The sequence below is a fragment of the Euprymna scolopes genome, chromosome 19 (genome assembly GCF_053919585.1).
Source record: "Euprymna scolopes isolate OS-2025 chromosome 19, ASM5391958v1, whole genome shotgun sequence".
Lineage (NCBI taxonomy): Eukaryota > Metazoa > Mollusca > Cephalopoda > Sepiida > Sepiolidae > Euprymna > Euprymna scolopes.
In genome coordinates, this window is record NC_136500.1 from 111347285 (window position 1) to 111359633 (window position 12349).

General features: G+C 25.7%; 1 pseudogene across 1 annotated transcript in view; it reads right to left on the reverse strand.

Moving 5' to 3' along the window:
• Positions 1–12349, reverse strand: part of LOC145239880 (uncharacterized) — a 79218-nt pseudogene continuing 66869 nt past the window's right edge. Inside the window, exons 12-14 of the transcript XR_013862389.1 lie at positions 11679–11851; positions 4465–4656; positions 1–981 (exon numbers count right to left, since the gene is read on the reverse strand). The product of XR_013862389.1 is annotated as an uncharacterized LOC145239880 (transcript). The remainder of the gene's footprint in view (positions 982–4464; positions 4657–11678; positions 11852–12349) is intronic.

Below are 12349 nucleotides of genomic sequence, written 5' to 3' on the forward strand. Positions count from 1 at the left end.
TTTATTTTTTTTTATATTTCCAGTTAAATGTGCTCCTTTTTGGGAAATCAAATTTTCTCCACATAAGAAACTGACCTGGTGTCTAACTTTGCACTCGCAGGGAGGCGGGTAAAAAGTAAAAAGAAAAGTTATGTATGAAATTCTCGGGCATCCAAAATACCCAACAATCGAAAAGAAGGTTGGTACTAATTTTATGCAGGTCAGGTTATTCAGTAATTCGTCAAAGATCTGTAAAAAGTCCATTAGAATTTAAGTCTAGTCATTTATTTAGATTTACTGTATTTTTTCTACTGAAGAAATGTGCCATTTTACTTGCAAAAATTAATATGTTACTTTTAAAGTGTGATTTATGATACAAAATAACAACTTTCAAGAAAACCCCTGACTGTTAATGTATTGCTTGGATTCAAAGCATAAAATGCATTCAAAATTTAAAATTTGTAAGCAAAAGATTCTGTTTTTAGTTAGAAAAATCTGCGATTTATCAGTTGTTTTAATTTATAAAAGTGGAAGTATTTTCAAAATAGGTGTTGAGATTTCCAAGAATTATTTTTATTGCCACATAATCTCTTCCTCATTATGTCAGTGATCACAGGTTTTGATCTTAAAATTATTCTTAAACTCATTCTATTGTTGCTATAGTCAGCAGTCATTTAGAGTTCTGTTGTTATGGTCAAGGGTCATTTTAAAAAATCCTGTTGACTTTATTTAGTCAGGCAAAACAGTGACAACAAAGCTATTACTTTTCTCAGCATGAGAAATCATTGGCTCATCCAATCACTAGGAGGTCATTTCTTTGAACAGTTCTAATCATGGCAAAGGTCATTCAGTATGAAAGGCAAGAAGCCCTGGAGGGTCAGTCACTGTATTGGTGATAATACAATTGTCTGCAGACACAGCCTGTTGAGACACACCATTATTAGTAGCATAACTTTCCAAACCATCCACAGTGTCCACTTCATGCTGCTGTTCTGCCAATTGCTGCAAAAAGAAATAAGAATGTTTGTTCTAATTTGCAAAAACAGAAAAAAGAAAATTTTGTACATGCATTTCATTACCTATTTTAATGAAGAATATTATAACCAAATTACACACACAAATATCTTTAAATATGTGCTAAACAACATTATGCTTGTATTTACTACTTTTCACACCAATTTGGAAAATAAGATCATTCAATCACCAAAAACAGAATACAAACAAAAACGTAACCAACCGATGTCTTTAGGGTAAAAAGAATTTATATTTTATAAAAAAAACTAGGGGTGTTGGGGGAGGGGAAGGTTATAAAATACGCTTAAATATATTTTAATCCATGCAGGTTTTATATTTATTATTACAAAGTCAATTTTCTATTGAATAGTACTGATTTCCAAAGATTTCAAGCAAAAAGAAAAATGACTTGGGTGTCATCAGCTAAAATTGAAATAAAAACATTTAGCACTTCAGCCACATTCCATATTGTTTGAGCTATCGACAGATGGATGAGAAAGATTTAAATTTTACTTTTCTAAATTTTTGAGATGAGGATTGCTTATTCATATGATTTGGATTCATCAGACTTTCATGTTTCGCTTGATATAACCTCAGACCTTCTTCAAGTGTATCTTGTCGAACTTGAAAATGTTTCTGTTGAACTCAGGAATCTGGACGCAATTTTGAACAAAACTCTTTATTTACTTCACGGGGGTAGCATGCTCTCGTTCTGTCAGCCATGATAGGATAGAGGTCCTAATTATTTTGCAATTGTATTTTTCGGTTGTCCTCATTGAGACTTGAACCTTCAATCATCAGGAGAATATCACTTTTATAATTTTTTTTTTTTTGCAGCAAGTACCCATGGCGCAGTAGTTAGAGTATTTGAAAAACTGACTCTTTGCATTTTTTTAAAAATTTTAATAATAAACATTTAACTGTTTAAATTTTAAATGAATAAATTTTTAAAAATTACACGTTTTATTTATTTAAATAATACTTGGCTTTACAATCATTTTTACAGTAATAAGAGAATATGCATTAAGAACATTCAAGCTGCTATAATTGTCCATAAATCAATGAAGAGAAGACATGCTTTATTTAAAAAATAGCTAACAATAACAATTGTATTTCTTTAACTAAAAATTCATTTATTCTTTCAAGAAAAATATTATTATTTATATATTATACAGAGAAATAAAAAAAAGGAAACAATTTCCATGGTCCTGCTAGTGCATATATATATATATATATTATATGCATGCAATGTAGAAGACTATTATAACAATACAGAAAAAAAACTTCATGAACTAAAAGGAACAACAAATACCAAAAAAAAGATTTTTTTTTAAAGATATTTCGTAAATCATAGTAAAAGTAAATGCATTCACACACACACAAAAAAATACAATTAACCTAAAATCGAGCAAAAAAAGTGTATTCTTATTTATTCATTAAACCTCTTTGAGAATTTTTTAATTAAATCTTTAATTCCATTTTATCTGTTAACCTCCATATCAGATTTCTAATTCTCAAGTGTATGATTGGGGGTGGGAACGATATGTTTCCCTGGCAGAAAAAAAAAAAAAATAATCAGTATAACCAAACCGAATTTGTTAACAAAATCAGTGATGCATATAAGTTTTTCATGCAGTCTGCCTTAAAAGGCAGAGATGGTGATTACAATGGCGACCATGGAAACTTCAATGAAGTCTTAAATAAAGTATCTTAAACTGTGCAACACTAGACTAATTCAGCCGATGCTCATTTAATTTTGCTATGCTATAAGTATGAATACAATGTACAGTGATGATGATATGCTTTTAAGGTAACACATCGCTTGATATGCCCCATGCCTCATACATAGATAATGCCACCAATAAAAATAAAGTTGTGATTTTTATAAAGTACTAACCTTCAAATGGTATGTGTCAAAATTAGAGCCCAATCAGATTATAAGTTCACAAATCACAGTTTAAGTGAATTTATTGTTGCAAATTTTCAAAACAATGAAAAAAATATGAATTTGGTGCATGTGATAAAGCATTGCTTTTTAATGGAAAAAATACTGTTTAAGCAAAACCATGAAATACTGTTTAAGCAAAACCATGGCTTGATAAGTGTTATGAAATACTGTTTAAGCAAAACCATGAAATACTGTTTAAGCAAAACCATGGCTTGATAAGTGTTATGAAATACTGTTTAAGCAAAACCATGAAATACTGTTTAAGCAAAACCATGGCTTGATAAGTGTTATGAAATACTGTTTAAGCAAAACCATGGCTTGATAAGTGTTATGAAATACTGTTTAAGCAAAACCATGGCTTGATAAGTGTTATGAAATACTGTTTAAGCAAAACCATGGCTTGATAAGTGTTATGAAATACTGTTTAAGCAAAACCATGGCTTGATAAGTGTTATTAATCAGAAACAAAGGCTAAAAGATGGTATGCAAACTTTAAATGCAGTTGTACAGACACAAATGATGCTGGGAGTTGTCCCCAAGCAACATTAAAAAAAGTTCACAACAATCATAAATTGAAATCGTATGAAATAGTAGAGATGTTGAATATTTAGAAGTTTACATGAACGTTTGTTAATAAGAAAGCTATGTTCAGAGTGAATGCTGTATTTGCACACAGTAGATCAAAAACAATAACACATTGACATTTCAAACATTGTTTGCAACTGTATCAATGGAACAAAAAAGATTTTGCATCAATACGAAGCAATGGATAAAACATGGATTCATTATTTCACTCCAAAATCAAATTGTCAGTCAACTAAGTGGACAGTAGCAGGTGAAAGCCATTCAAAGCAATCAAAAATGCAAACATTAGTAGGCAAATTTTGGCCCTCACATTTTTGGGATGTTTATCAATTACCTTGAGAAAAAAAACCCATCAATAGAAAATATTGTGTAGTATTGTGTTTGAAGATAAAAATTGCCAAAAACTAATGAAGAAAATGCACTGTGTCATTTATCGATCACAACAATTGCAAAACTACACGCATTGCACTTTGAATTGCTTCTGCGTTGACCTTATCCTTCAAATATGCCTCCAATGACTACTAGCTGCTTTTAAACCTCAAAAGGCATCTTTCAAGGTCATAGACTAACCATTCTACAAAAAAGCATAAAATTCTTAGAGAAACTTTAGAATCAGTGTATTACTCTAGAAAGAAACTATGTTGATGAATAAAGTTGAATTTTGCTTAAAAATTGTTTTATTAGTTTGCCATGGAATTTATTGAATGTTGTGTTAAGTTAATCCCCAAAAGGCACAGATTATTTGAAAGAACCACTAAAAATTCCAATGGAATCCCAAATAAAGTTTCATAATAAAATATAGTGTTAAACCCTAGGACCTTAGATGACTAAGGGTTTTTTTTTGTTTTTTTTAACTACCTCCCAAAAAGACATTTTTAAAAATTTTTATTATCAATTTAAAAATAAATTCTTTTTAAAGAAAACAATTTGTTTGTTACCTGCAGAGCTTGCAACTGTGAAGGATCCGTGACCACAAACACATGTTGGTTGTGATCCCCAAGGCTGATATGAGCTACCCCATGCTGGTGGATGGTGGTTTGCGCCTGGTGGGAAGGGATTGTTTGTAAGGCGACCATTGTGTTGTCATCGGTCACCACATTTACACGTTCAGTTCCAGACATCATTGTGATCTGCACAAAGGAAATATAATTCAAAAGTTTTACAACATGGCAACAGAGCACGTTTTTTTATTTATTACTTACTGACATTTGGTTATTTTTAATTATGATCCAAATATATACTTGTCAAATATAATTTGGATTTTTGTCCTATAACATAGCAACCATGATTTTCTGCAATATAACGTATTCATAGAATAGTCAGTGGATAAGTTCTGCATTTATGGTCAATTTTTCTTTTTTAGTGTAGTGAGTTCTTTGATAATCTATTACAGACAGAGAAATAAATAAAATTAAAAATAAAACAAAATGTTTAGTTCAATTGTAGCATAGAAATTGTTAGAATATTTCTCTTACTTCCCTTGTTTTCAACATAAATTAATAAATGAATATGTAGGAGCCATTTCTTCAACAAATGGTGAAGTCAAAATGCCATATTTCTTGTCTTAATTCAACTTTACACACCATCTTTTTTTTATATATTGTCTATGTATATGTGGTATCACTTGCAATGTTAACTAATTTGCATATTATTTTAAAAAAGAAAAGACATTTTATTACTTAACCATTATTTGTTACTTTTTTTTAATTCAATGATTGTTTGTATCTCAATATAACAAATAGTTCTTATTAGACATTTATTAGTTAACCATTATTTGTCATTTTTTTTTAATTCAATGATTGTTTGGATCTCAATATAACAAATAGTTCTTATTAGACATTTATTAGTTAACCATTATTTGTTATTTTTTTTTTAATTCAATGATTGTTTGGATCTCAATATAACAAATAGTTCTTATTAGACATTTATTAGTTAACCATCATTTGTTATTTTTTTTAAATTCAATGATTGTTTGGATCTCAATATAACAAATAGTTCTTATTAGACATTTATTAGTTAACCATTATTTGTTATTTTTTTTTAATTTAATGATTGTTTGGATCTCAATATAACAAATAGTTCTTATTAGACATTTATTAGTTAACCATTATTTGTTTTTTTTTGTTTTTAATTCAATGATTGTTTGGATCTCAATATAACAAATAGTTCTTATTAGACATTTATTAGTTAACCATAATTTGTTGTTTTTTTTAATTCAATGATTGTTTGTCTAATAAGAACTATTTGTTATATTGAGATCCAAACAATCATTGAATTAAAAAAAAATAACAAATAATGGTTAACTAATAAATGTCTAATAAGAACTATTTGTTATATTGAGATCCAAACAATCATTGAATTAAAAACAAAAAAAAACAAATAATGGTTAACTAATAAAATGTCTAATAAGAACTATTTGTTATATTGAGATCCAAACAATCATTGAATTAAAAAAAAAATAACAAATAATGGTTAACTAATAAATGTCTAATAAGAACTATTTGTTATATTGAGATCCAAACAATCATTGAATTAAAAAAAAAACAAATTATGGTTAACTAATAAATGTCTAATAAAAACTATTTGTTATATTGAGATCAAAACAATCATTGAATTAAAAAAAAAATAACAAATAATGGTTAACTAATAAATGTCTAATAAGAACTATTTGTTATATTGAGATCCAAACAATCATTGAATTAAAAACAAAAAAAACAAATAATGGTTAACTAATAAAATGTCTAATAAGAACTATTTATATTGAGATCCAAACAATCATTGAATTAAAAAAAAAATAACAAATAATGGTTTACTAATAAATGTCTAATAAGAACTATTTGTTATATTGAGATCCAAACAATCATTGAATTAAAAAAAAAATAACAAATAATGGTTAACTAATAAAATGTCTAATAAGAACTATTTGCTAAATTGAGATCCAAACAATCATTGAATTAAAAAAACAAAAACAAATTATGGTTAACTAATAAATGTCTAATAAGAACTATTTGTTATATTGAGATCCAAACAATCATTGAATTAAAAAAAACAAAACAAATTATGGTTAACTAATAAATGTCTAATAAGAACTATTTGTTATATTGAGATCCAAACAATCATTGAATTAAAAAAAACAAAACAAATTATGGTTAACTAATAAATGTCTAATAAGAACTATTTGTTATATTGAGATCCAAACAATCATTGAATTAAAAAAAAAACAAATAATGGTTAACTAATAAAATGTCTAATAAGAACTATTTGTTATATTGAGATCCAAACAATCATTGAATTAAAAAAAAATAACAAATTATGGTTAACTAATAAAATGTCTAATAAGAACTATTTGTTATATTGAGATCCAAACAATCATTGAATTAAAAAAAAATAACAAATTATGGTTAACTAATAAATGTCTAATAAGAACTATTTGTTATATTGAGATCCAAACAATCATTGAATTAAAAAAAAAACAAATAATGGTTAACTAATAAAATGTCTAATAAGAACTATTTGTTATATTGAGATCCAAACAATCATTGAATTAAAAAAAAAAATAACAAATAATGCTTAACTAATAAATGTCTAATAAGAACTATTTGTTAAATTGAGATCCAAACAATCATTGAATTAAAAAAACAAAACAAATTATGGTTAACTAATAAATGTCTAATAAGAACTATTTGTTATATTGAGATTTTTTTTTTTTTTTTACAAGGGTGTCACCACTTATCAAGGCCCAGAGGCCACTCGAGGATAAGGGTTAATAGGTATACATTAGTCATTGTAATTTTAGCATAGTAAACAGTGGGAATTTTGTAACTTGGATTACTTAGGGGGACGATTCAATTAGAACTTGATCACATTGGACATTTTCTTTTTTTTTTTTTTTCATGGGTATCAACTCATTATCAAGGCCAAGAGGCCACTCAAGGATAAGGGTTAAAGAGTGTACAGTAGAAATTGGACAATATAATAATCATTAGTAATGAAAATTTGGTAAATTTGATAACTTATATGGAACGGCTCATCAAGAACTTATTTACGTTAGACTTGAACACAACCATATTGTAGTCAGCCGGAAAGCAGGAAAACGGAAGACAATTCCACAGGCGTGCAGTTCTAATAAAAAAGCTTTGTTCATGGAATCTACGTTTAGGTTTAGGCACAGATAAAGAGTGGGGGGAATTATTGATAGTGTTTACAGCTAGACGAGTGTTTCTTGTGAAAGTTTGGCGAGGGGGGACCATAGATTGAAGCTCAGTCGAACACTTTCCATGAAAATAACGATACATCAGAGACAAACTCGCAACATCTCTTCTGTGAGATAGAGGTTGCAAGGAAGAGAAAAGGACATCTCCTACGAGGCTACGAAGTCTATTTTGAACTCTATCAAGGCAGGACAAGTCCTTTCTAGCAGCTCCTGCCCAGATGTGGCAACAGTATTCCATCCTTGGACGTACCTGGCTCTTATATAGATAGAGAATTGCATCAGCAGTGAGATATCTACTGGATCGATAGAAAGATCCCACCATTTTTCCAGCGGCCTTGGCAACAGATTTGATGTACGTGTTCCATTTAAGATCAGGAGTAATGGTCAAGCCCAGAAGCTTGTCAAAACTTGAGGCCTCCTGAAGACGAGAGCCATTCATTTCAATTGATGCCAGATGTGGATCAGAATGTTGATGATGTAAAGAGAGAAGCTTGGTTTTAGATGCATTAAAAGTAACCAGCCACTCCTTTCCCCATTGTACTACATGCTCAAGATCAGAGGAGAGAGAATTGGAGAGAACTTGGTCGTTTACTGTCTTAGATGTGCTACCATAAATGGTAGTGTCCAAACAATCATTGAATTAAAAAAAAAATAACAAATAATGGTTAACTAATAAAATGTCTAATAAGAACTATTTGTTATATTGAGATCCAAACAATCATTGAATTAAAAAAAACAAACAAATAATGGTTAACTAATAAATGTCTAATAAGAACTATTTGTTAGATTAAGATCCAAACAATCATTGAATTAAAAAAAAATAACAAATAATGGTTAACTAATAAATGTCTAATAAAAACTATTTGTTATATTGAGATCCAAACAATCATTGAATTAAAAAGAAAATAACAAATAATGGTTAACTAATAAATGTCTAATAAGAACTATTTGTTATATTGAGATCCAAACAATCATTGAATTAAAAAAAAAAATAACAAATAATGGTTAACTAATAAATGTCTAATAAGAACTATTTGTTAGATTAGCATTTCTGTTCACACATTCCTGTCTTTAGAGCAATCAACTTGATTTTCAACAAGTTGTGATCTATTTCTAAATTGCAAGTGAAAAGGTAAAATGATTTTCCTTTTTCTTTCTTTATACTGTATTTAAAAGATAAATAAATTTAAAATTACTACAATGTTAATCTATCTATATGAATAAATGAAAAAGATATCGTTTTGTGTTCATAAAACAGTAATGAAATGTTTTTTTTTATTTCAAATTAATGTTTTAAGTAACAAACTTTGTGACGTGATAGCAAGTTTTTGGATAAAATTCATTGTTGAATTTAAATTGTATTGTCTTGAAATAAAATTAAATTATGATAGCAAATTTGAATTCTTATGTTTGCAATGTATAACTTTAACTCAATGAAATTTGTGTCCAACTAATTAAATAAAATTAATTGCTTTGTAAATTTTTTGTTGTTGTATTGCCCAGGATACTTTAATTTTTTTGTAATAAGATTTTGGACATTACATTTCATTAGTATTGGTATCGTTTGATTATTAAATAATTAAACTAAATTTTTATAAAAACAATTTGAAATGCTTAAAATGTAAAAACAAAAAAAAAAAAAATAGCAGGAAGGAATATTTTTTAATTATTGTTCTTTCCCTCTTCCACTTCATTACAATGAAATCCTTGTACATATATAAATTATGAATAATAAATTTTTATGTATATTAGGAATAATGAATTTTTATGTGTATTATTAATAATAATTTTTTATGTATATTATTAATAATAAATTTTTATGAATATTATTAATAATAAATTTTTATGTATATTATTAATAATAAATTTTTATATAAATTATGAATAATAAATTTTTATGTATATTAGGAAAAATGAATTTTTATGTGTATTATTAAAAATAATTTTTTATGTATATTATTAATAATAAATTTTTATGTATATTATTAATAATCAATTTTTATGTATATTATTAATAATCAATTTTTATGAATATTATTAATAATAAATTTTTATGTATATTATTAATAATAAATTTTTATATAAATTATGAATAATAAATTTTTATGTATATTAGGAAAAATGAATTTTTATGTGTATTATTAAAAATAATTTTTTATGTATATTATTAATAATAAATTTTTATGTATATTATTAATAATCAATTTTTATGTATATTATTAATAATCAATTTTTATGTATATTATTAATAATCAATTTTTATGTATATTATTAATAATCAATTTTTATGTATATTATTAATAATCAATTTTTATGTATATTATTAATAATCAATTTTTATGTATATTATTAATAATCAATTTTTATGTATATTATTAATAATCAATTTTTATGTATATTATTAATAATCAATTTTTATGTATATTATTAATAATCAATTTTTATGTATATTATTAATAATCAATTTTTATGTATATTATTAATAATCAATTTTTATGTATATTATTAATAATCAATTTTTATGTATATTATTAATAATCAATTTTTATGTATATTATTAATAATCAATTTTTATGTATATTATTAATAATCAATTTTTATGTATATTATTAATAATCAATTTTTATGTATATTATTAATAATCAATTTTTATGTATATTATTAATAATCAATTTTTATGTATATTATTAATAATCAATTTTTATGTATATTATTAATAATCAATTTTTATGTATATTATTAATAATCAATTTTTATGTATATTATTAATAATCAATTTTTATGTATATTATTAATAATCAATTTTTATGTATATTATTAATAATCAATTTTTATGTATATTATTAATAATCAATTTTTATGTATATTATTAATAATCAATTTTTATGTATATTATTAATAATCAATTTTTATGTATATTATTAATAATCAATTTTTATGTATATTATTAATAATCAATTTTTATGTATATTATTAATAATCAATTTTTATGTATATTATTAATAATCAATTTTTATGTATATTATTAATAATCAATTTTTATGTATATTATTAATAATCAATTTTTATGTATATTATTAATAATCAATTTTTATGTATATTATTAATAATCAATTTTTATGTATATTATTAATAATCAATTTTTATGTATATTATTAATAATCAATTTTTATGTATATTATTAATAATCAATTTTTATGTATATTATTAATAATCAATTTTTATGTATATTATTAATAATCAATTTTTATGTATATTATTAATAATCAATTTTTATGTATATTATTAATAATCAATTTTTATGTATATTATTAATAATAAATTTTTATGTATATTAGGAATAATAAATTTTTATGTATATTATCAATAATAAATTTTTATGTATATTATCAATAATAAATTTTTATGTCTATTATCAATAAATTTTTATGTATATTATTAATAATAAATTTTTCAATCAATTTCGGGATATCTAAAGTAGGATGGCTTTTAATGAAAATATTGTATTGTTGTAACGGAGATGATTCTAGTGTAGAGTAGGATAGACAGATTTCATTATTTGTTATAAAGGATTACCAACAACGTTCTTTTCCCCACATTTTTGATGGCCTTGTGCCTAATTTGTTGCAAATGTAAACTTTGTACATTTTCTGCACATTATTATTTTAAAGTGTTATATCTTCTGTCCTTGGTTGAAGGAAGGGACATCCTTCCTGGCTGCAGGGTGTAGTGGAAGTATGGAGAAAAATAAGAAAAAAGAGGGAGGGGGTTAGACAGTGGTGGGGAAGAACAGAGAGACGAGGAAGGGGGTTAAAAAAAAAAAAAAAAGAGTAGTTTTCAAAGAAAAATGCTACACACACTTTGTAATTCTATTTATTTTTTTTATTTATGCTCGGGACACTGCCAGGCAGTTATGCTAAATAAGGGATGAAATAATACCTGTTGACCCTCCGATGTGTAGCACACTTGTCCACTATCTGATGTATTGATTACTAATGTGCCTTCTCCATCTTCTTGGAGGTTTGGGGTGTTTGCACTTGTAAGATTATAATGAAGACGAGGTTTCTTTTTTGAAGACTCTGCACACTCCTCGACAACTGTGTATGAAATATCTAAAATAAAACAGACCGATAAAATGAGAGTAGGAAAATGTCATGGATATTTATACAGGACGATACACAGGAAAGATGGAAAACTATGCAGCAGTTGAAGAAGTACGAAGCAAACAACATGACATTTTCTTTTTCACATAAAAATAAAAGGTTGACCACATTAGCAAGGGAAACAACTCTTTATCTACATTAAGAACTAAAAAAAAAAAAAAAAAAATATTGTTTCATTTCAAACTATTGCCATCAATGCTTATATTTCAACTACATTTGACTGATGTAGCATCCAACTTTCTCAGGGTGTGGTTGTAACCTAAATGCTCAACTTTTGGCCCCTGAAATTTAAAAAGATCAGACTCCAACCTAAAAATCTTCTTCCACAATTAATAATAGGATTATACTAAGAATATAATTCCAAATTACTTGAGACTTTTATCCAATAATGGCTGACAAAATGAGAGCAGCCATACGTGGATTAAATTAAGATTTCCATTCAAAATT